We start from the raw sequence: 23,588 nt of genomic DNA on the forward strand, positions 1-23,588 counted from the left end.
TCACCATCATCAGCACAGTCATCTCTCTGTTTATGTGGTAAGTGATATCTTTTGTACTGCAATGTACAATGTGTCCCTTCAGTGGCTTGCCTTGTTTTACTGATGTACTGACGTTACCGATGATTGGGCGATGCAAATGTTGGAGGCGTAACTATTAACGATCCCGGGACTGTTGCGTAACAGTCGGTGTTATGTTGGAATTGACATATAAATCTAGTGTTTGCAAAAGACCACCGAAATATAGAAGATTTATCCTTATCCTTATATAGATTTATCCTTGATTTCCATAAGAAAGGTGCCCCAAATTGGTGGAAAATCACATCTCAACCATACGCTGACCAAAGCATTGAACCGCCTTCACGCGGCAAGACAGAACATGTTGTTGGCCCGCACTGCTGGGTCAAACTGCGCTTCCCAATAACAGATTGGGTCAAAACTGACAGAAGAAAACTCTAAGCCTGCTCTAAGCACTACCCACGGGACGGCTCGACAGTCTTGCACAACGCGAGAGCCTCCGTTTCGCCTGTGTCATTTGGGAGCCGATGAAAACTGCATCCGACCCGGTGAAGGAGACCACAACCAGCCCGGCTAGCTCAGTCGGTAGAGCATGAGACTCTTAATCTCAGGGTCGTGGGTTCGAGCCCCACGTTGGGCGGCTCTGTTGGCTCTCTTTCTTCCCAACAGGGTGGCGGGCTCCAGCGTGCCCATTCTCCGCACAGGCTAAGTGGATTTTGCGAGCTCCGGAAACATCTTTCAAAACAGCCTCCAGCGTGCCCATTCTCCGCACAGGCTAAGTGGATTTTGCGAGCTCCGGAAACATCTTTCAAAACAGCCTGTTAGTACGTGCGATTCTAATCCCTAACCCTAACCCTTGCTTTTACAACCGTGATCCCGCGGCAGCAGATGCGCAATGTCTGTCTCTGTGGCGCAATCGGTTTGCGTGTTCGGCTGTTAACCGCAAAGGTTGGTGGTTCGAGCCCGCCCAGGGACGTGTGAAATGCCGGTGTTCTGCACGCGCGTCAGGTGTCCACTAACGCCTATGCCATTCTTAGGGTTGCGAGGCACAGCTTTCTCAGGGCGTTTATCCTGTGCACCTTCAATAAGTTGGCTTCTTTTAAAAGAAGTCAGCGGCGGGTGTTTGGTGAACATTTTCACCAGCTCGAGTTTGCTGTGGCATGTGGATTCATTCTTTACTGATGATCTGTCTCTGGGGCTCATCTAGTTGACATGGTATCCGCTGACATTCGGCTGAAGGTGCTGATCCACCATCTGCTCTTGGTACGGACTGGATCCGGGGGACTGCAGTGACCATCTAATCGGAATACAGAATGGATATGGCGGCTACGGTGACCTCAGAATAAGAACAAACAGACTAATATTAATGTAGATGCAAAAGTTCCATGTTGCCACAGTGTCAGATTGGAGAGGATCTGGTTTTCACAGTCTTGCGTCGATGGCCGTCTAGGTGAAGAGGTCTTCACTGATGATCTGTCTCTGGGGCTCATCCAGCTTGCTATCACCTTGTCGGATCACATCCACGTAGCTGCAAGAAAAGGTCACGACCGTCACCGGTATTCTATCGCAGAGGCAATGTTGTAGCTTGTGTGGTTTATCTGAGGTGTGATCATTGCTGGTTGTAAACTTTCCCCGATATCCCATCGGGATGATTTGAAATACAGTCAGCTTCGACAGTTTTTGCCGGTCTCTCTGGACGCTTCTTGAAAAACAAAGTTTTGCTTCGTTTTGTTGGAGTGGCTGGTTGTTGGTCCTCGTCAAAGAGGTGTCTACAGATCATAGCGTGCCGGAGCCAGAAGATTTGTTGTTTTGTCAATATGCTCTCAAGACTTCGCTGCAGGTATCATTAAACTACAGCACAATCACAGCTCACCGCTACCCATCGTAAACAGGTCGGGCCTGTCTGTTCTGGTGGGCTCTCAGTGGTGCTAAATCATCAAATGAAGAGGACGGGATTCAAACCCACACAAACCAAGGTGTGCCTAGCACAACGGATTAGCCTTAACTACTCGACCACCTCGTCACTTTCCGTGGTCCTTTTATTTAACACTCCCGATTCAGACCATCAGCTCATTAGTAGAGCACTCAGTGAACTGAACTGAGTGTGTCAGATAAGGAAGACACAAAAAGCGCAGAGGGGGGTCCCCAGGACCGAGGATTACTGCTAAAGGAGCCGAACAACGAGGATGAGATTCGAACCCACGCGTGCAGAGCACAATGGATTAGCAGTCCATCGCCTTAACCACTCAGCCACCTCGTCATTTTACGTGACATCTTTTATTTAGCACTCCTGATTCAGATCATCAGTTCATTAGTAGAGAACTCAAAGAACTGAACTGAGTGTGTTAGATAAGGAGGACACACAAAAAGTTTAGCATGGGGTCCCCAGGACCCGGATTAAGCTCCAGTGCTAAAGGAACCGAACGACAAGAATGGGATTCCAACCATTGCACAGAGCACAATGGATTAGCAGTCCATCGCCTTAACCACTCGGCCACCCCGTCCCCTTGCTGACCGAGATAGGCCATGCTGCGGACCTTTTCAGCTGCTGCTGCCGTGCTTTCAGCAGGCTGTTTTGAGCACAGAGGGAATAGTGAATGAGCCGTCTTTTACACACCTCTAATCTGTTCCGTAGAAACACGGTGCAGCAACCCGTGGCAGGAGACTGTTTGTGCGGCAGTTTAAAGCTTGCTACCACCTTGTCGGTTCACATCCACGTAGGTGCAGAAAAAGGTCACGACCGTCGCCGGCATTCTTTCGCAAAGGCAATATTGTAGCCTATGAGGTTTGTCTGAGGCGCGATCATTGCTGGTTGAAAACTTTACCCAATACCCCGCCAGGATGACTTGAAATACAGTTATCTTTGGCAATTTTTGCTTGTCTCTCTGGAGGCTTAGAGTTTTGTTGAGAAATATAGCCTTGTTTCGTTTAGGGTTTTTTTTCCTCGCCAAAAAAACGGTCTGCTGATGATAGTGCGCCAGAGCCAGAAGGTTTTTTTGTTTTGTCAATATGTTCTCAAGACAAGTATCGTTAAACTGCAGCGCAATTACAGCTCACCGTTACCCATCGTAAACATGTTGGGCCTGTCTGGTCCGGTGGCCTCTCAGTGGCGCTAAAGCTTCGAATGCGTGTCGAGCACAATGTATTAGCCTACCACCGCCTTAACCACTGGACCACCTCGTCATCCGGCGGGGTTTCTTTATTTAACATTCCTGATTCATGTGCATGTGGATGCATTCTTCGTCTTTTGTTTCAGCCGTCGAGGGCCTGTTTTCCACTGAGGCCCTGCGCCAAACTCCCTATGAGACACAATCGAACGTTAGTAGTAACCTCCGATTACGGCCGAATGTGGATTCTGCTCGGACGACGGGGCACCGGTACATCCTTTGTAGCTTTAGCTTATTAGCCAAACGCTACACCAGTTTGCCATTTCCCATGAAATCATCCTTGATTTCCATAAGAAAGGTGCCCCAAATTGGTGGAAAATCACATCTCAACCATACGCTGTCCAAAGCATTAAACCGCCTTCACGCGGCAAAACAGAACATGTTGTTGGCCCGCACTGCTGGGTCAAACTGCGCTTCCCAAAAACAGATTGGGTCAAAACTGACAGAAGAAATCTCTAAGCCTGCTTTAAGCCCTACCCACGGGACGGGTTGACAGTCTCGCACAACGCGAGAGCCTCAGTTTCGCCTGTGTAATTTGGGGGCCAATGAAAACTGCATCCAACTAAAATTACAAACAAAATTTTAGGACTCTAATGATGTTTCAAATGTAACTTTTCTCATCTCTGTTGTTAGGTTGTAACCATCTCTGAGACTCAAAGTGTCAGAATTCGCCTAAGCTGGTTTTGCAAAATGGAGGTCAAGACTATACTTTCAGGGATCATTTCTATAGTTTCTAACTAAGAAATGTGTTTCAAAAGTGTAGTGTCTCCCAAACTACGATGATGAGCTTTGATACTCTTTTCTGAGCGTGAATCGGGTGTGGAGTAATGGTTTATTTCATATGCTCCAAACCATTGATGAACGTTCTGTGTGGCATTTAAGCAGCATAGAAGAAGAGAGTATGGTCAGAGTGGTCTCTGAAAAATGTAAATATCAGATTAAAAATCTTATAAATCGTTATGATTGAGATTTTTTTTTTTTTTTTTTTTTTTTTTACATTTTTCTTGGTGGGTGTCACCATCCTTGATATTCAGAATGTCAGGATAAGATGTCAGCTGGTTCTATCAACTTAAAGTTGCCATAAAATGCATTGAGAGAATATTTTAATTTGTTCTTTGATATCTGCATAGAAGGTATATGGCATAGGAAAGGGCAAACAATCTCCAGAAACGGTTTTACAGGACCATTTACAACCCTAGGATTTGTCCCTAGAATGAAATGCTCTGTTATTGCCTTTTTTGGAAGCTTCATGAATATTAATGAGCTCTGCTCCGATTGGCTGTTTCACAGAGCTGCTCATCTCTATAGCTGGCACATTGATAAAAATATATATTTAATTAGGAGCTCTAGCGGCTTTTAATATGTGGTTTGTTGAATCTGCCGTTTTGTATCGCAGACATTTTAGTCTCAATACTGTGATCCATGTGCTCTGTGTAAAGTTATAATGCAGAGGGAGCGCTTCTTACCACACAAGTTCAGCTGCTTCTCGGTGATACTCTGGATCTGTAAATCATTCGCCATCATCAGCGCAGTTATTTCTCCATCATTCACCATCATCAGCACAGTCATCTCTCTGTTTATGTGGTAAGTGATATCTTTTGTACTGCAATGTAACAGGCTAGCGCTAGCATTAAGCTAACCGTGTCCCTTCAGTGGCTTGCCTTGTTTTACTGATGTACTGACGTTACCGATGATTGGGCGATGCAAATGTTGGAGGCGTAACTATTAACGATCCCGGGACTGTTGCGTAACAGTCGGTGTTATGTTGGAATTGACATATAAATCTAGTGTTTGCAAAAGACCACCGAAATATAGAAGATTTATCCTTATCCTTATATAGATTTATCCTTGATTTCCATAAGAAAGGTGCCCCAAATTGGTGGAAAATCACATCTCAACCATACGCTGACCAAAGCATTGAACCGCCTTCACGCGGCAAGACAGAACATGTTGTTGGCCCGCACTGCTGGGTCAAACTGCGCTTCCCAATAACAGATTGGGTCAAAACTGACAGAAGAAAACTCTAAGCCTGCTCTAAGCACTACCCACGGGACGGCTCGACAGTCTTGCACAACGCGAGAGCCTCCGTTTCGCCTGTGTCATTTGGGAGCCGATGAAAACTGCATCCGACCCGGTGAAGGAGACCACAACCAGCCCGGCTAGCTCAGTCGGTAGAGCATGAGACTCTTAATCTCAGGGTCGTGGGTTCGAGCCCCACGTTGGGCGGCTCTGTTGGCTCTCTTTCTTCCCAACAGGGTGGCGGGCTCCAGCGTGCCCATTCTCCGCACAGGCTAAGTGGATTTTGCGAGCTCCGGAAACATCTTTCAAAACAGCCTCCAGCGTGCCCATTCTCCGCACAGGCTAAGTGGATTTTGCGAGCTCCGGAAACATCTTTCAAAACAGCCTGTTAGTACGTGCGATTCTAATCCCTAACCCTAACCCTTGCTTTTACAACCGTGATCCCGCGGCAGCAGATGCGCAATGTCTGTCTCTGTGGCGCAATCGGTTTGCGTGTTCGGCTGTTAACCGCAAAGGTTGGTGGTTCGAGCCCGCCCAGGGACGTGTGAAATGCCGGTGTTCTGCACGCGCGTCAGGTGTCCACTAACGCCTATGCCATTCTTAGGGTTGCGAGGCACAGCTTTCTCAGGGCGTTTATCCTGTGCACCTTCAATAAGTTGGCTTCTTTTAAAAGAAGTCAGCGGCGGGTGTTTGGTGAACATTTTCACCAGCTCGAGTTTGCTGTGGCATGTGGATTCATTCTTTACTGATGATCTGTCTCTGGGGCTCATCTAGTTGACATGGTATCCGCTGACATTCGGCTGAAGGTGCTGATCCACCATCTGCTCTTGGTACGGACTGGATCCGGGGGACTGCAGTGACCATCTAATCGGAATACAGAATGGATATGGCGGCTACGGTGACCTCAGAATAAGAACAAACAGACTAATATTAATGTAGATGCAAAAGTTCCATGTTGCCACAGTGTCAGATTGGAGAGGATCTGGTTTTCACAGTCTTGCGTCGATGGCCGTCTAGGTGAAGAGGTCTTCACTGATGATCTGTCTCTGGGGCTCATCCAGCTTGCTATCACCTTGTCGGATCACATCCACGTAGCTGCAAGAAAAGGTCACGACCGTCACCGGTATTCTATCGCAGAGGCAATGTTGTAGCTTGTGTGGTTTATCTGAGGTGTGATCATTGCTGGTTGTAAACTTTCCCCGATATCCCATCGGGATGATTTGAAATACAGTCAGCTTCGACAGTTTTTGCCGGTCTCTCTGGACGCTTCTTGAAAAACAAAGTTTTGCTTCGTTTTGTTGGAGTGGCTGGTTGTTGGTCCTCGTCAAAGAGGTGTCTACAGATCATAGCGTGCCGGAGCCAGAAGATTTGTTGTTTTGTCAATATGCTCTCAAGACTTCGCTGCAGGTATCATTAAACTACAGCACAATCACAGCTCACCGCTACCCATCGTAAACAGGTCGGGCCTGTCTGTTCTGGTGGGCTCTCAGTGGTGCTAAATCATCAAATGAAGAGGACGGGATTCAAACCCACACAAACCAAGGTGTGCCTAGCACAACGGATTAGCCTTAACTACTCGACCACCTCGTCACTTTCCGTGGTCCTTTTATTTAACACTCCCGATTCAGACCATCAGCTCATTAGTAGAGCACTCAGTGAACTGAACTGAGTGTGTCAGATAAGGAAGACACAAAAAGCGCAGAGTGGGGTCCCCAGGACCGAGGATTACTGCTAAAGGAGCCGAACGACGAGGATGGGATTCGAACCCACGCGTGCAGAGCACAATGGATTAGCAGTCCATCGCCTTAACCACTCGGCCACCTCGTCATTTTACGTGACATCTTTTATTTAGCACTCCTGATTCAGATCATCAGTTCATTAGTAGAGAACTCAAAGAACTGAACTGAGTGTGTTAGATAAGGAGGACACACAAAAAGTTTAGCATGGGGTCCCCAGGACCCGGATTAAGGTCCAGTGCTAAAGGAACCGAACGACAAGAATGGGATTCCAACCATTGCACAGAGCACAATGGATTAGCAGTCCATCGCCTTAACCACTCGGCCACCCCGTCCCCTTGCTGACCGAGATAGGCCATGCTGCGGACCTTTTCAGCTGCTGCTGCCGTGCTTTCAGCAGGCTGTTTTGAGCACAGAGGGAATAGTGAATGAGCCGTCTTTTACACACCTCTAATCTGTTCCGTAGAAACACGGTGCAGCAACCCGTGGCAGGAGACTGTTTGTGCGGCAGTTTAAAGCTTGCTACCACCTTGTCGGTTCACATCCACGTAGGTGCAGAAAAAGGTCACGACCGTCGCCGGCATTCTTTCGCAAAGGCAATATTGTAGCCTATGAGGTTTGTCTGAGGCGCGATCATTGCTGGTTGAAAACTTTACCCAATACCCCGCCAGGATGACTTGAAATACAGTTATCTTTGGCAATTTTTGCTTGTCTCTCTGGAGGCTTAGAGTTTTGTTGAGAAATATAGCCTTGTTTCGTTTAGGGTTTTTTTTCCTCGCCAAAAAAACGGTCTGCTGATGATAGTGCGCCAGAGCCAGAAGGTTTTTTTGTTTTGTCAATATGTTCTCAAGACAAGTATCGTTAAACTGCAGCGCAATTACAGCTCACCGTTACCCATCGTAAACATGTTGGGCCTGTCTGGTCCGGTGGCCTCTCAGTGGCGCTAAAGCTTCGAATGCGTGTCGAGCACAATGTATTAGCCTACCACCGCCTTAACCACTGGACCACCTCGTCATCCGGCGGGGTTTCTTTATTTAACATTCCTGATTCATGTGCATGTGGATGCATTCTTCGTCTTTTGTTTCAGCCGTCGAGGGCCTGTTTTCCACTGAGGCCCTGCGCCAAACTCCCTATGAGACACAATCGAACGTTAGTAGTAACCTCCGATTACGGCCGAATGTGGATTCTGCTCGGACGACGGGGCACCGGTACATCCTTTGTAGCTTTAGCTTATTAGCCAAACGCTACACCAGTTTGCCATTTCCCATGAAATCATCCTTGATTTCCATAAGAAAGGTGCCCCAAATTGGTGGAAAATCACATCTCAACCATACGCTGTCCAAAGCATTAAACCGCCTTCACGCGGCAAAACAGAACATGTTGTTGGCCCGCACTGCTGGGTCAAACTGCGCTTCCCAAAAACAGATTGGGTCAAAACTGACAGAAGAAATCTCTAAGCCTGCTTTAAGCCCTACCCACGGGACGGGTTGACAGTCTCGCACAACGCGAGAGCCTCAGTTTCGCCTGTGTAATTTGGGGGCCAATGAAAACTGCATCCAACTAAAATTACAAACAAAATTTTAGGACTCTAATGATGTTTCAAATGTAACTTTTCTCATCTCTGTTGTTAGGTTGTAACCATCTCTGAGACTCAAAGTGTCAGAATTCGCCTAAGCTGGTTTTGCAAAATGGAGGTCAAGACTATACTTTCAGGGATCATTTCTATAGTTTCTAACTAAGAAATGTGTTTCAAAAGTGTAGTGTCTCCCAAACTACGATGATGAGCTTTGATACTCTTTTCTGAGCGTGAATCGGGTGTGGAGTAATGGTTTATTTCATATGCTCCAAACCATTGATGAATGTTCTGTGTGGCATTTAAGCAGCATAGAAGAAGAGAGTATGGTCAGAGTGGTCTCTGAAAAATGTAAATATCAGATTAAAAATCTTATAAATCGTTATGATTGAGATTTTTTTTTTTTTTTTTTTTTTTTTACATTTTTCTTGGTGGGTGTCACCATCCTTGATATTCAGAATGTCAGGATAAGATGTCAGCTGGTTCTATCAACTTAAAGTTGCCATAAAATGCATTGAGAGAATATTTTAATTTGTTCTTTGATATCTGCATAGAAGGTATATGGCATAGGAAAGGGCAAACAATCTCCAGAAACGGTTTTACAGGACCATTTACAACCCTAGGATTTGTCCCTAGAATGAAATGCTCTGTTATTGCCTTTTTTGGAAGCTTCATGAATATTAATGAGCTCTGCTCCGATTGGCTGTTTCACAGAGCTGCTCATCTCTATAGCTGGCACATTGATAAAAATATATATTTAATTAGGAGCTCTAGCGGCTTTTAATATGTGGTTTGTTGAATCTGCCGTTTTGTATCGCAGACATTTTAGTCTCAATACTGTGATCCATGTGCTCTGTGTAAAGTTATAATGCAGAGGGAGCGCTTCTTACCACACAAGTTCAGCTGCTTCTCGGTGATACTCTGGATCTGTAAATCATTCGCCATCATCAGCGCAGTTATTTCTCCATCATTCACCATCATCAGCACAGTCATCTCTCTGTTTATGTGGTAAGTGATATCTTTTGTACTGCAATGTAACAGGCTAGCGCTAGCATTAAGCTAACCGTGTCCCTTCAGTGGCTTGCCTTGTTTTACTGATGTACTGACGTTACCGATGATTGGGCGATGCAAATGTTGGAGGCGTAACTATTAACGATCCCGGGACTGTTGCGTAACAGTCGGTGTTATGTTGGAATTGACATATAAATCTAGTGTTTGCAAAAGACCACCGAAATATAGAAGATTTATCCTTATCCTTATATAGATTTATCCTTGATTTCCATAAGAAAGGTGCCCCAAATTGGTGGAAAATCACATCTCAACCATACGCTGACCAAAGCATTGAACCGCCTTCATGCGGCAAGACAGAACATGTTGTTGGCCCGCACTGCTGGGTCAAACTGCGCTTCCCAATAACAGATTGGGTCAAAACTGACAGAAGAAAACTCTAAGCCTGCTCTAAGCACTACCCACGGGACGGCTCGACAGTCTTGCACAACGCGAGAGCCTCCGTTTCGCCTGTGTCATTTGGAAGCCGATGAAAACTGCATCCGACCCGGTGAAGGAGACCACAACCAGCCCGGCTAGCTCAGTCGGTAGAGCATGAGACTCTTAATCTCAGGGTCGTGGGTTCGAGCCCCACGTTGGGCGGCTCTGTTGGCTCTCTTTCTTCCCAACAGGGTGGCGGGCTCCAGCGTGCCCATTCTCCGCACAGGCTAAGTGGATTTTGCGAGCTCCGGAAACATCTTTCAAAACAGCCTGTTAGTACGTGCGATTCTAATCCCTAACCCTAACCCTTGCTTTTACAACCGTGATCCCGCGGCAGCAGATGCGCAATGTCTGTCTCTGTGGCGCAATCGGTTTGCGTGTTCGGCTGTTAACCGCAAAGGTTGGTGGTTCGAGCCCGCCCAGGGACGTGTGAAATGCCGGTGTTCTGCACGCGCGTCAGGTGTCCACTAACGCCTATGCCATTCTTAGGGTTGCGAGGCACAGCTTTCTCAGGGCGTTTATCCTGTGCACCTTCAATAAGTTGGCTTCTTTTAAAAGAAGTCAGCGGCGGGTGTTTGGTGAACATTTTCACCAGCTCGAGTTTGCTGTGGCATGTGGATTCATTCTTTACTGATGATCTGTCTCTGGGGCTCAAGTAGTTGACATGGTATCCGCTGACATTCGGCTGAAGGTGCTGATCCACCATCTGCTCTTGGTACGGACTGGATCCGGGGGACTGCAGTGACCATCTAATCGGAATACAGAATGGATATGGCGGCTACGGTGACCTCAGAATAAGAACAAACAGACTAATATTAATGTAGATGCAAAAGTTCCATGTTGCCACAGTGTCAGATTGGAGAGGATCTGGTTTTCACAGTCTTGCGTCGATGGCCGTCTAGGTGAAGAGGTCTTCACTGATGATCTGTCTCTGGGGCTCATCCAGCTTGCTATCACCTTGTCGGATCACATCCACGTAGCTGCAAGAAAAGGTCACGACCGTCACCGGTATTCTATCGCAGAGGCAATGTTGTAGCTTGTGTGGTTTATCTGAGGTGTGATCATTGCTGGTTGTAAACTTTCCCCGATATCCCATCGGGATGATTTGAAATACAGTCAGCTTCGACAGTTTTTGCCGGTCTCTCTGGACGCTTCTTGAAAAACAAAGTTTTGCTTCGTTTTGTTGGAGTGGCTGGTTGTTGGTCCTCGTCAAAGAGGTGTCTACAGATCATAGCGTGCCGGAGCCAGAAGATTTGTTGTTTTGTCAATATGCTCTCAAGACTTCGCTGCAGGTATCATTAAACTACAGCACAATCACAGCTCACCGCTACCCATCGTAAACAGGTCGGGCCTGTCTGTTCTGGTGGGCTCTCAGTGGTGCTAAATCATCAAATGAAGAGGACGGGATTCAAACCCACACAAACCAAGGTGTGCCTAGCACAACGGATTAGCCTTAACTACTCGACCACCTCGTCACTTTCCGTGGTCCTTTTATTTAACACTCCCGATTCAGACCATCAGCTCATTAGTAGAGCACTCAGTGAACTGAACTGAGTGTGTCAGATAAGGAAGACACAAAAAGCGCAGAGTGGGGTCCCCAGGACCGAGGATTACTGCTAAAGGAGCCGAACGACGAGGATGGGATTCGAACCCACGCGTGCAGAGCACAATGGATTAGCAGTCCATCGCCTTAACCACTCGGCCACCTCGTCATTTTACGTGACATCTTTTATTTAGCACTCCTGATTCAGATCATCAGTTCATTAGTAGAGAACTCAAAGAACTGAACTGAGTGTGTTAGATAAGGAGGACACACAAAAAGTTTAGCATGGGGTCCCCAGGACCCGGATTAAGGTCCAGTGCTAAAGGAACCGAACGACAAGAATGGGATTCCAACCATTGCACAGAGCACAATGGATTAGCAGTCCATCGCCTTAACCACTCGGCCACCCCGTCCCCTTGCTGACCGAGATAGGCCATGCTGCGGACCTTTTCAGCTGCTGCTGCCGTGCTTTCAGCAGGCTGTTTTGAGCACAGAGGGAATAGTGAATGAGCCGTCTTTTACACACCTCTAATCTGTTCCGTAGAAACACGGTGCAGCAACCCGTGGCAGGAGACTGTTTGTGCGGCAGTTTAAAGCTTGCTACCACCTTGTCGGTTCACATCCACGTAGGTGCAGAAAAAGGTCACGACCGTCGCCGGCATTCTTTCGCAAAGGCAATATTGTAGCCTATGAGGTTTGTCTGAGGCGCGATCATTGCTGGTTGAAAACTTTACCCAATACCCCGCCAGGATGACTTGAAATACAGTTATCTTTGGCAATTTTTGCTTGTCTCTCTGGAGGCTTAGAGTTTTGTTGAGAAATATAGCCTTGTTTCGTTTAGGGTTTTTTTTCCTCGCCAAAAAAACGGTCTGTTGATGATAGTGCGCCAGAGCCAGAAGGTTTTTTTGTTTTGTCAATATGTTCTCAAGACAAGTATCGTTAAACTGCAGCGCAATTACAGCTCACCGTTACCCATCGTAAACATGTTGGGCCTGTCTGGTCCGGTGGCCTCTCAGTGGCGCTAAAGCTTCGAATGCGTGTCGAGCACAATGTATTAGCCTACCACCGCCTTAACCACTGGACCACCTCGTCATCCGGCGGGGTTTCTTTATTTAACATTCCTGATTCATGTGCATGTGGATGCATTCTTCGTCTTTTGTTTCAGCCGTCGAGGGCCTGTTTTCCACTGAGGCCCTGCGCCAAACTCCCTATGAGACACAATCGAACGTTAGTAGTAACCTCCGATTACGGCCGAATGTGGATTCTGCTCGGACGACGGGGCACCGGTACATCCTTTGTAGCTTTAGCTTATTAGCCAAACGCTACACCAGTTTGCCATTTCCCATGAAATCATCCTTGATTTCCATAAGAAAGGTGCCCCAAATTGGTGGAAAATCACATCTCAACCATACGCTGTCCAAAGCATTAAACCGCCTTCACGCGGCAAAACAGAACATGTTGTTGGCCCGCACTGCTGGGTCAAACTGCGCTTCCCAAAAACAGATTGGGTCAAAACTGACAGAAGAAATCTCTAAGCCTGCTTTAAGCCCTACCCACGGGACGGGTTGACAGTCTCGCACAACGCGAGAGCCTCAGTTTCGCCTGTGTAATTTGGGGGCCAATGAAAACTGCATCCAACTAAAATTACAAACAAAATTTTAGGACTCTAATGATGTTTCAAATGTAACTTTTCTCATCTCTGTTGTTAGGTTGTAACCATCTCTGAGACTCAAAGTGTCAGAATTCGCCTAAGCTGGTTTTGCAAAATGGAGGTCAAGACTATACTTTCAGGGATCATTTCTATAGTTTCTAACTAAGAAATGTGTTTCAAAAGTGTAGTGTCTCCCAAACTACGATGATGAGCTTTGATACTCTTTTCTGAGCGTGAATCGGGTGTGGAGTAATGGTTTATTTCATATGCTCCAAACCATTGATGAACGTTCTGTGTGGCATTTAAGCAGCATAGAAGAAGAGAGTATGGTCAGAGTGGTCTCTGAAAAATGTAAATATCAGATTAAAAATCTTATAAATCGTTATGATTGAGATTTTTTTTTTTTTTTTACATTTTTCTTGGTGGGTGTCACCATCCTTGATATTCAGAATGTCAGGATAAGATGTCAGCTGGTTCTATCAACTTAAAGTTGCCATAAAATGCATTGAGAGAATATTTTAATTTGTTCTTTGATATCTGCATAGAAGGTATATGGCATAGGAAAGGGCAAACAATCTCCAGAAACGGTTTTACAGGACCATTTACAACCCTAGGATTTGTCCCTAGAATGAAATGCTCTGTTATTGCCTTTTTTGGAAGCTTCATGAATATTAATGAGCTCTGCTCCGATTGGCTGTTTCACAGAGCTGCTCATCTCTATAGCTGGCACATTGATAAAAATATATATTTAATTAGGAGCTCTAGCGGCTTTTAATATGTGGTTTGTTGAATCTGCCGTTTTGTATCGCAGACATTTTAGTCTCAATACTGTGATCCATGTGCTCTGTGTAAAGTTATAATGCAGAGGGAGCGCTTCTTACCACACAAGTTCAGCTGCTTCTCGGTGATACTCTGGATCTGTAAATCATTCGCCATCATCAGCGCAGTTATTTCTCCATCATTCACCATCATCAGCACAGTCATCTCTCTGTTTATGTGGTAAGTGATATCTTTTGTACTGCAATGTAACAGGCTAGCGCTAGCATTAAGCTAACCGTGTCCCTTCAGTGGCTTGCCTTGTTTTACTGATGTACTGACGTTACCGATGATTGGGCGATGCAAATGTTGGAGGCGTAACTATTAACGATCCCGGGACTGTTGCGTAACAGTCGGTGTTATGTTGGAATTGACATATAAATCTAGTGTTTGCAAAAGACCACCGAAATATAGAAGATTTATCCTTATCCTTATATAGATTTATCCTTGATTTCCATAAGAAAGGTGCCCCAAATTGGTGGAAAATCACATCTCAACCATACGCTGACCAAAGCATTGAACCGCCTTCACGCGGCAAGACAGAACATGTTGTTGGCCCGCACTGCTGGGTCAAACTGCGCTTCCCAATAACAGATTGGGTCAAAACTGACAGAAGAAAACTCTAAGCCTGCTCTAAGCACTACCCACGGGACGGCTCGACAGTCTTGCACAACGCGAGAGCCTCCGTTTCGCCTGTGTCATTTGGGAGCCGATGAAAACTGCATCCGACCCGGTGAAGGAGACCACAACCAGCCTGGCTAGCTCAGTCGGTAGAGCATGAGACTCTTAATCTCAGGGTCGTGGGTTCGAGCCCCACGTTGGGCGGCTCTGTTGGCTCTCTTTCTTCCCAACAGGGTGGCGGGCTCCAGCGTGCCCATTCTCCGCACAGGCTAAGTGGATTTTGCGAGCTCCGGAAACATCTTTCAAAACAGCCTCCAGCGTGCCCATTCTCCGCACAGGCTAAGTGGATTTTGCGAGCTCCGGAAACATCTTTCAAAACAGCCTGTTAGTACGTGCGATTCTAATCCCTAACCCTAACCCTTGCTTTTACAACCGTGATCCCGCGGCAGCAGATGCGCAATGTCTGTCTCTGTGGCGCAATCGGTTTGCGTGTTCGGCTGTTAACCGCAAAGGTTGGTGGTTCGAGCCCGCCCAGGGACGTGTGAAATGCCGGTGTTCTGCACGCGCGTCAGGTGTCCACTAACGCCTATGCCATTCTTAGGGTTGCGAGGCACAGCTTTCTCAGGGCGTTTATCCTGTGCACCTTCAATAAGTTGGCTTCTTTTAAAAGAAGTCAGCGGCGGGTGTTTGGTGAACATTTTCACCAGCTCGAGTTTGCTGTGGCATGTGGATTCATTCTTTACTGATGATCTGTCTCTGGGGCTCATCTAGTTGACATGGTATCCGCTGACATTCGGCTGAAGGTGCTGATCCACCATCTGCTCTTGGTACGGACTGGATCCGGGGGACTGCAGTGACCATCTAATCGGAATACAGAATGGATATGGCGGCTACGGTGACCTCAGAATAAGAACAAACAGACTAATATTAATGTAGATGCAAAAGTTCCATGTTGCCACAGTGTCAGATTGGAGAGGATCTGGTTTTCACAGTCTTGCGTCGATGGCCGTCTAGGTGAAGAGGTCTTCACTGATGATCTGTCTCTGGGGCTCATCCAGCTTGCTATCACCTTGTCGGATCACATCCACGTAGCTGCAAGAAAAGGTCACGACCGTCACCGGTATTCTATCGCAGAGGCAATGTTGTAGCTTGTGTGGTTTATCTGAGGTGTGATCATTGCTGGTTGTAAACTTTCCCCGATATCCCATCGGGATGATTTGAAATACAGTCAGCTTCGACAGTTTTTGCCGGTCTCTCTGGACGCTTCTTGAAAAACAAAGTTTTGCTTCGTTTTGTTGGAGTGGCTGGTTGTTGGTCCTCGTCAAAGAGGTGTCTACAGATCATAGCGTGCCGGAGCCAGAAGATTTGTTGTTTTGTCAATATGCTCTCAAGACTTCGCTGCAGGTATCATTAAACTACAGCACAATCACAGCTCACCGCTACCCATCGTAAACAGGTCGGGCCTGTCTGTTCTGGTGGGCTCTCAGTGGTGCTAAATCATCAAATGAAGAGGACGGGATTCAAACCCACACAAACCAAGGTGTGCCTAGCACAACGGATTAGCCTTAACTACTCGACCACCTCGTCACTTTCCGTGGTCCTTTTATTTAACACTCCCGATTCAGACCATCAGCTCATTAGTAGAGCACTCAGTGAACTGAACTGAGTGTGTCAGATAAGGAAGACACAAAAAGCGCAGAGTGGGGTCCCCAGGACCGAGGATTACTGCTAAAGGAGCCGAACGACGAGGATGGGATTCGAACCCACGCGTGCAGAGCACAATGGATTAGCAGTCCATCGCCTTAACCACTCGGCCACCTCGTCATTTTACGTGACATCTTTTATTTAGCACTCCTGATTCAGATCATCAGTTCATTAGTAGAGAACTCAAAGAACTGAACTGAGTGTGTTAGATAAGGAGGACACACAAAAAGTTTAGCATGGGGTCCCCAGGACCCGGATTAAGGTCCAGTGCTAAAGGAACCGAACGACAAGAATGGGATTCCAACCATTGCACAGAGCACAATGGATTAGCAGTCCATCGCCTTAACCACTCGGCCACCCCGTCCCCTTGCTGACCGAGATAGGCCATGCTGCGGACCTTTTCAGCTGCTGCTGCCGTGCTTTCAGCAGGCTGTTTTGAGCACAGAGGGAATAGTGAATGAGCCGTCTTTTACACACCTCTAATCTGTTCCGTAGAAACACGGTGCAGCAACCCGTGGCAGGAGACTGTTTGTGCGGCAGTTTAAAGCTTGCTACCACCTTGTCGGTTCACATCCACGTAGGTGCAGAAAAAGGTCACGACCGTCGCCGGCATTCTTTCGCAAAGGCAATATTGTAGCCTATGAGGTTTGTCTGAGGCGCGATCATTGCTGGTTGAAAACTTTACCCAATACCCCGCCAGGATGACTTGAAATACAGTTATCTTTGGCAATTTTTGCTTGTCTCTCTGGAGGCTTAGAGTTTTGTTGAGAAATATAGCCTTGTTTCGTTTAGGGTTTTTTTTCCTCGCCAAAAAAACGGTCTGTTGATGATAGTGCGCCAGAGCCAGAAGGTTTTTTTGTTTTGTCAATATGTTCTCAAGACAAGTATCGTTAAACTGCAGCGCAATTACAGCTCACCGTTACCCATCGTAAACATGTTGGGCCTGTCTGGTCCGGTGGCCTCTCAGTGGCGCTAAAGCTTCGAATGCGTGTCGAGCACAATGTATTAGCCTACCACCGCCTTAACCACTGGACCACCTCGTCATCCGGCGGGGTTTCTTTATTTAACATTCCTGATTCATGTGCATGTGGATGCATTCTTCGTCTTTTGTTTCAGCCGTCGAGGGCCTGTTTTCCACTGAGGCCCTGCGCCAAACTCCCTATGAGACACAATCGAACGTTAGTAGTAACCTCCGATTACGGCCGAATGTGGATTCTGCTCGGACGACGGGGCACCGGTACATCCTTTGTAGCTTTAGCTTATTAGCCAAACGCTACACCAGTTTGCCATTTCCCATGAAATCATCCTTGATTTCCATAAGAAAGGTGCCCCAAATTGGTGGAAAATCACATCTCAACCATACGCTGTCCAAAGCATTAAACCGCCTTCACGCGGCAAAACAGAACATGTTGTTGGCCCGCACTGCTGGGTCAAACTGCGCTTCCCAAAAACAGATTGGGTCAAAACTGACAGAAGAAATCTCTAAGCCTGCTTTAAGCCCTACCCACGGGACGGGTTGACAGTCTCGCACAACGCGAGAGCCTCAGTTTCGCCTGTGTAATTTGGGGGCCAATGAAAACTGCATCCAACTAAAATTACAAACAAAATTTTAGGACTCTAATGATGTTTCAAATGTAACTTTTCTCATCTCTGTTGTTAGGTTGTAACCATCTCTGAGACTCAAAGTGTCAGAATTCGCCTAAGCTGGTTTTGCAAAATGGAGGTCAAGACTATACTTTCAGGGATCATTTCTATAGTTTCTAACTAAGAAATGTGTTTCAAAAGTGTAGTGTCTCCCAAACTACGATGATGAGCTTTGATACTCTTTTCTGAGCGTGAATCGGGTGTGGAGTAATGGTTTATTTCATATGCTCCAAACCATTGATGAACGTTCTGTGTGGCATTTAAGCAGCATAGAAGAAGAGAGTATGGTCAGAGTGGTCTCTGAAAAATGTAAATATCAGATTAAAAATCTTATAAATCGTTATGATTGAGATTTTTTTTTTTTTTTACATTTTTCTTGTTGGGTGTCACCATCCTTGATATTCAGAATGTCAGGATAAGATGTCAGCTGGTTCTATCAACTTAAAGTTGCCATAAAATGCATTGAGAGAATATTTTAATTTGTTCTTTGATATCTGCATAGAAGGTATATGGCATAGGAAAGGGCAAACAATCTCCAGAAACGGTTTTACAGGACCATTTACAACCCTAGGATTTGTCCCTAGAATGAAATGCTCTGTTATTGCCTTTTTTGGAAGCTTCATGAATATTAATGAGCTCTGCTCCGATTGGCTGTTTCACAGAGCTGCTCATCTCTATAGCTGGCACATTGATAAAAATATATATTTAATTAGGAGCTCTAGCGGCTTTTAATATGTGGTTTGTTGAATCTGCCGTTTTGTATCGCAGACATTTTAGTCTCAATACTGTGATCCATGTGCTCTGTGTAAAGTTATAATGCAGAGGGAGCGCTTCTTACCACACAAGTTCAGCTGCTTCTCGGTGATACTCTGGATCTGTAAATCATTCGCCATCATCAGCGCAGTTATTTCTCCATCATTCACCATCATCAGCACAGTCATCTCTCTGTTTATGTGGTAAGTGATATCTTTTGTACTGCAATGTAACAGGCTAGCGCTAGCATTAAGCTAACCGTGTCCCTTCAGTGGCTTGCCTTGTTTTACTGATGTACTGACGTTACCGATGATTGGGCGATGCAAATGTTGGAGGCGTAACTATTAACGATCCCGGGACTGTTGCGTAACAGTCGGTGTTATGTTGGAATTGACATATAAATCTAGTGTTTGCAAAAGACCACCGAAATATAGAAGATTTATCCTTATCCTTATATAGATTTATCCTTGATTTCCATAAGAAAGGTGCCCCAAATTGGTGGAAAATCACATCTCAACCATACGCTGACCAAAGCATTGAACCGCCTTCACGCGGCAAGACAGAACATGTTGTTGGCCCGCACTGCTGGGTCAAACTGCGCTTCCCAATAACAGATTGGGTCAAAACTGACAGAAGAAAACTCTAAGCCTGCTCTAAGCACTACCCACGGGACGGCTCGACAGTCTTGCACAACGCGAGAGCCTCCGTTTCGCCTGTGTCATTTGGGAGCCGATGAAAACTGCATCCGACCCGGTGAAGGAGACCACAACCAGCCCGGCTAGCTCAGTCGGTAGAGCATGAGACTCTTAATCTCAGGGTCGTGGGTTCGAGCCCCACGTTGGGCGGCTCTGTTGGCTCTCTTTCTTCCCAACAGGGTGGCGGGCTCCAGCGTGCCCATTCTCCGCACAGGCTAAGTGGATTTTGCGAGCTCCGGAAACATCTTTCAAAACAGCCTCCAGCGTGCCCATTCTCCGCACAGGCTAAGTGGATTTTGCGAGCTCCGGAAACATCTTTCAAAACAGCCTGTTAGTACGTGCGATTCTAATCCCTAACCCTAACCCTTGCTTTTACAACCGTGATCCCGCGGCAGCAGATGCGCAATGTCTGTCTCTGTGGCGCAATCGGTTTGCGTGTTCGGCTGTTAACCGCAAAGGTTGGTGGTTCGAGCCCGCCCAGGGACGTGTGAAATGCCGGTGTTCTGCACGCGCGTCAGGTGTCCACTAACGCCTATGCCATTCTTAGGGTTGCGAGGCACAGCTTTCTCAGGGCGTTTATCCTGTGCACCTTCAATAAGTTGGCTTCTTTTAAAAGAAGTCAGCGGCGGGTGTTTGGTGAACATTTTCACCAGCTCGAGTTTGCTGTGGCATGTGGATTCATTCTTTACTGATGATCTGTCTCTGGGGCTCATCTAGTTGACATGGTATCCGCTGACATTCGGCTGAAGGTGCTGATCCACCATCTGCTCTTGGTACGGACTGGATCCGGGGGACTGCAGTGACCATCTAATCGGAATACAGAATGGATATGGCGGCTACGGTGACCTCAGAATAAGAACAAACAGACTAATATTAATGTAGATGCAAAAGTTCCATGTTGCCACAGTGTCAGATTGGAGAGGATCTGGTTTTCACAGTCTTGCGTCGATGGCCGTCTAGGTGAAGAGGTCTTCACTGATGATCTGTCTCTGGGGCTCATCCAGCTTGCTATCACCTTGTCGGATCACATCCACGTAGCTGCAAGAAAAGGTCACGACCGTCACCGGTATTCTATCGCAGAGGCAATGTTGTAGCTTGTGTGGTTTATCTGAGGTGTGATCATTGCTGGTTGTAAACTTTCCCCGATATCCCATCGGGATGATTTGAAATACAGTCAGCTTCGACAGTTTTTGCCGGTCTCTCTGGACGCTTCTTGAAAAACAAAGTTTTGCTTCGTTTTGTTGGAGTGGCTGGTTGTTGGTCCTCGTCAAAGAGGTGTCTACAGATCATAGCGTGCCGGAGCCAGAAGATTTGTTGTTTTGTCAATATGCTCTCAAGACTTCGCTGCAGGTATCATTAAACTACAGCACAATCACAGCTCACCGCTACCCATCGTAAACAGGTCGGGCCTGTCTGTTCTGGTGGGCTCTCAGTGGTGCTAAATCATCAAATGAAGAGGACGGGATTCAAACCCACACAAACCAAGGTGTGCCTAGCACAACGGATTAGCCTTAACTACTCGACCACCTCGTCACTTTCCGTGGTCCTTTTATTTAACACTCCCGAATCAGACCATCAGCTCATTAGTAGAGCACTCAGTGAACTGAACTGAGTGTGTCAGATAAGGAAGACACAAAAAGCGCAGAGTGGGGTCCCCAGGACCGAGGATTACTGCTAAAGGAGCCGAACGACGAGGATGGGATTCGAACCCACGCGTGCAGAGCACAATGGATTAGCAGTCCATCGCCTTAACCACTCGGCCACCTCGTCATTTTACGTGACATCTTTTATTTAGCACTCCTGATTCAGATCATCAGTTCATTAGTAGAGAACTCAAAGAACTGAACTGAGTGTGTTAGATAAGGAGGACACACAAAAAGTTTAGCATGGGGTCCCCAGGACCCGGATTAAGGTCCAGTGCTAAAGGAACCGAACGACAAGAATGGGATTCCAACCATTGCACAGAGCACAATGGATTAGCAGTCCATCGCCTTAACCACTCGGCCACCCCGTCCCCTTGCTGACCGAGATAGGCCATGCTGCGGACCTTTTCAGCTGCTGCTGCCGTGCTTTCAGCAGGCTGTTTTGAGCACAGAGGGAATAGTGAATGAGCCGTCTTTTACACACCTCTAATCTGTTCCGTAGAAACACGGTGCAGCAACCCGTGGCAGGAGACTGTTTGTGCGGCAGTTTAAAGCTTGCTACCACCTTGTCGGTTCACATCCACGTAGGTGCAGAAAAAGGTCACGACCGTCGCCGGCATTCTTTCGCAAAGGCAATATTGTAGCCTATGAGGTTTGTCCGAGGTGCGATCATTGCTGGTTGAAAACTTTACCCAATACCCCGCCAGGATGACTTGAAATACAGTTATCTTTGGCAATTTTTGCTTGTCTCTCTGGAGGCTTAGAGTTTTGTTGAGAAATATAGCCTTGTTTCGCTTAGGGTTTTTTTTCCTCGCCAAAAAAACGGTCTGCTGATGATAGTGCGCCAGAGCCAGAAGGTTTTTTTGTTTTGTCAATATGTTCTCAAGACAAGTATCGTTAAACTGCAGCGCAATTACAGCTCACCGTTACCCATCGTAAACATGTTGGGCCTGTCTGGTCCGGTGGCCTCTCAGTGGCGCTAAAGCTTCGAATGCGTGTCGAGCACAATGTATTAGCCTACCACCGCCTTAACCACTGGACCACCTCGTCATCCGGCGGGGTTTCTTTATTTAACATTCCTGATTCATGTGCATGTGGATGCATTCTTCGTCTTTTGTTTCAGCCGTCGAGGGCCTGTTTTCCACTGAGGCCCTGCGCCAAACTCCCTATGAGACACAATCGAACGTTAGTAGTAACCTCCGATTACGGCCGAATGTGGATTCTGCTCGGACGACGGGGCACCGGTACATCCTTTGTAGCTTTAGCTTATTAGCCAAACGCTACACCAGTTTGCCATTTCCCATGAAATCATCCTTGATTTCCATAAGAAAGGTGCCCCAAATTGGTGGAAAATCACATCTCAACCATACGCTGTCCAAAGCATTAAACCGCCTTCACGCGGCAAAACAGAACATGTTGTTGGCCCGCACTGCTGGGTCAAACTGCGCTTCCCAAAAACAGATTGGGTCAAAACTGACAGAAGAAATCTCTAAGCCTGCTTTAAGCCCTACCCACGGGACGGGTTGACAGTCTCGCACAACGCGAGAGCCTCAGTTTCGCCTGTGTAATTTGGGGGCCAATGAAAACTGCATCCAACTAAAATTACAAACAAAATTTTAGGACTCTAATGATGTTTCAAATGTAACTTTTCTCATCTCTGTTGTTAGGTTGTAACCATCTCTGAGACTCAAAGTGTCAGAATTCGCCTAAGCTGGTTTTGCAAAATGGAGGTCAAGACTATACTTTCAGGGATCATTTCTATAGTTTCTAACTAAGAAATGTGTTTCAAAAGTGTAGTGTCTCCCAAACTGCGATGATGAGCTTTGATACTCTTTTCTGAGCGTGAATCGGGTGTGGAGTAATGGTTTATTTCATATGCTCCAAACCATTGATGAACGTTCTGTGTGGCATTTAAGCAGCATAGAAGAAGAGAGTATGGTCAGAGTGGTCTCTGAAAAATGTAAATATCAGATTAAAAATCTTATAAATCGTTATGATTGAGATTTTTTTTTTTTTTTTTTTTTTTTACATTTTTCTTGGTGGGTGTCACCATCCTTGATATTCAGAATGTCAGGATAAGATGTCAGCTGGTTCTATCAACTTAAAGTTGCCATAAAATGCATTGAGAGAATATTTTAATTTGTTCTTTGATATCTGCATAGAAGGTATATGGCATAGGAAAGGGAAAACAATCTCCAGAAACGGTTTTACAGGACCATTTACAACCCTAGGATTTGTCCCTAGAATGAAATGCTCTGTTATTGCCTTTTTTGGAAGCTTCATGAATATTAATGAGCTCTGCTCCGATTGGCTGTTTCACAGAGCTGCTCATCTCTATAGCTGGCACATTGATAAAAATATATATTTAATTAGGAGCTCTAGCGGCTTTTAATATGTGGTTTGTTGAATCTGCCGTTTTGTATCGCAGACATTTTAGTCTCAATACTGTGATCCATGTGCTCTGTGTAAAGTTATAATGCAGAGGGAGCGCTTCTTACCACACAAGTTCAGCTGCTTCTC

At 46.3% G+C, this 23,588-nt stretch overlaps 15 non-coding genes across 15 annotated transcripts; all 15 read left to right on the forward strand.

Annotated features, from left to right (window-relative positions):
- The first annotated feature begins 1,573 nt into the window (after positions 1-1,573).
- LOC141285619 (U4 spliceosomal RNA) lies at positions 1,574-1,713 on the forward strand. Its single transcript, XR_012338744.1, has one exon. It is a non-coding gene; the product is annotated as a U4 spliceosomal RNA (small nuclear RNA).
- A 1,053-nt stretch (positions 1,714-2,766) lies between these two features.
- LOC141285592 (U4 spliceosomal RNA) lies at positions 2,767-2,907 on the forward strand. Its single transcript, XR_012338717.1, has one exon. It is a non-coding gene; the product is annotated as a U4 spliceosomal RNA (small nuclear RNA).
- A 974-nt stretch (positions 2,908-3,881) lies between these two features.
- Positions 3,882-4,097, forward strand: LOC141285930 (small nucleolar RNA U3). The gene has a single exon (XR_012339055.1). It is a non-coding gene; the product is annotated as a small nucleolar RNA U3 (small nucleolar RNA).
- Positions 4,098-6,326: 2,229 nt separating this feature from the next.
- LOC141285620 (U4 spliceosomal RNA) lies at positions 6,327-6,466 on the forward strand. The gene has a single exon (XR_012338745.1). It is a non-coding gene; the product is annotated as a U4 spliceosomal RNA (small nuclear RNA).
- Positions 6,467-7,519: 1,053 nt separating this feature from the next.
- Positions 7,520-7,660, forward strand: LOC141285593 (U4 spliceosomal RNA). Its single transcript, XR_012338718.1, has one exon. It is a non-coding gene; the product is annotated as a U4 spliceosomal RNA (small nuclear RNA).
- A 974-nt stretch (positions 7,661-8,634) lies between these two features.
- On the forward strand, positions 8,635-8,850 carry LOC141286052 (small nucleolar RNA U3). Its single transcript, XR_012339176.1, has one exon. It is a non-coding gene; the product is annotated as a small nucleolar RNA U3 (small nucleolar RNA).
- A 2,158-nt stretch (positions 8,851-11,008) lies between these two features.
- Positions 11,009-11,148, forward strand: LOC141285621 (U4 spliceosomal RNA). The gene has a single exon (XR_012338746.1). It is a non-coding gene; the product is annotated as a U4 spliceosomal RNA (small nuclear RNA).
- Positions 11,149-12,201: 1,053 nt separating this feature from the next.
- LOC141285594 (U4 spliceosomal RNA) lies at positions 12,202-12,342 on the forward strand. Its single transcript, XR_012338719.1, has one exon. It is a non-coding gene; the product is annotated as a U4 spliceosomal RNA (small nuclear RNA).
- Positions 12,343-13,316: 974 nt separating this feature from the next.
- Positions 13,317-13,532, forward strand: LOC141285943 (small nucleolar RNA U3). The gene has a single exon (XR_012339067.1). It is a non-coding gene; the product is annotated as a small nucleolar RNA U3 (small nucleolar RNA).
- Positions 13,533-15,751: 2,219 nt separating this feature from the next.
- LOC141285622 (U4 spliceosomal RNA) lies at positions 15,752-15,891 on the forward strand. Its single transcript, XR_012338747.1, has one exon. It is a non-coding gene; the product is annotated as a U4 spliceosomal RNA (small nuclear RNA).
- A 1,053-nt stretch (positions 15,892-16,944) lies between these two features.
- LOC141285595 (U4 spliceosomal RNA) lies at positions 16,945-17,085 on the forward strand. The gene has a single exon (XR_012338720.1). It is a non-coding gene; the product is annotated as a U4 spliceosomal RNA (small nuclear RNA).
- A 974-nt stretch (positions 17,086-18,059) lies between these two features.
- Positions 18,060-18,275, forward strand: LOC141285955 (small nucleolar RNA U3). The gene has a single exon (XR_012339079.1). It is a non-coding gene; the product is annotated as a small nucleolar RNA U3 (small nucleolar RNA).
- A 2,218-nt stretch (positions 18,276-20,493) lies between these two features.
- LOC141285623 (U4 spliceosomal RNA) lies at positions 20,494-20,633 on the forward strand. Its single transcript, XR_012338748.1, has one exon. It is a non-coding gene; the product is annotated as a U4 spliceosomal RNA (small nuclear RNA).
- A 1,053-nt stretch (positions 20,634-21,686) lies between these two features.
- LOC141285588 (U4 spliceosomal RNA) lies at positions 21,687-21,827 on the forward strand. The gene has a single exon (XR_012338714.1). It is a non-coding gene; the product is annotated as a U4 spliceosomal RNA (small nuclear RNA).
- Positions 21,828-22,801: 974 nt separating this feature from the next.
- LOC141286028 (small nucleolar RNA U3) lies at positions 22,802-23,017 on the forward strand. Its single transcript, XR_012339152.1, has one exon. It is a non-coding gene; the product is annotated as a small nucleolar RNA U3 (small nucleolar RNA).
- The last annotated feature ends 571 nt before the right edge of the window (positions 23,018-23,588 follow it).

This window comes from Garra rufa, chromosome 14 (genome assembly GCF_049309525.1).
Source record: "Garra rufa chromosome 14, GarRuf1.0, whole genome shotgun sequence".
Classification (NCBI taxonomy): domain Eukaryota; kingdom Metazoa; phylum Chordata; class Actinopteri; order Cypriniformes; family Cyprinidae; genus Garra; species Garra rufa.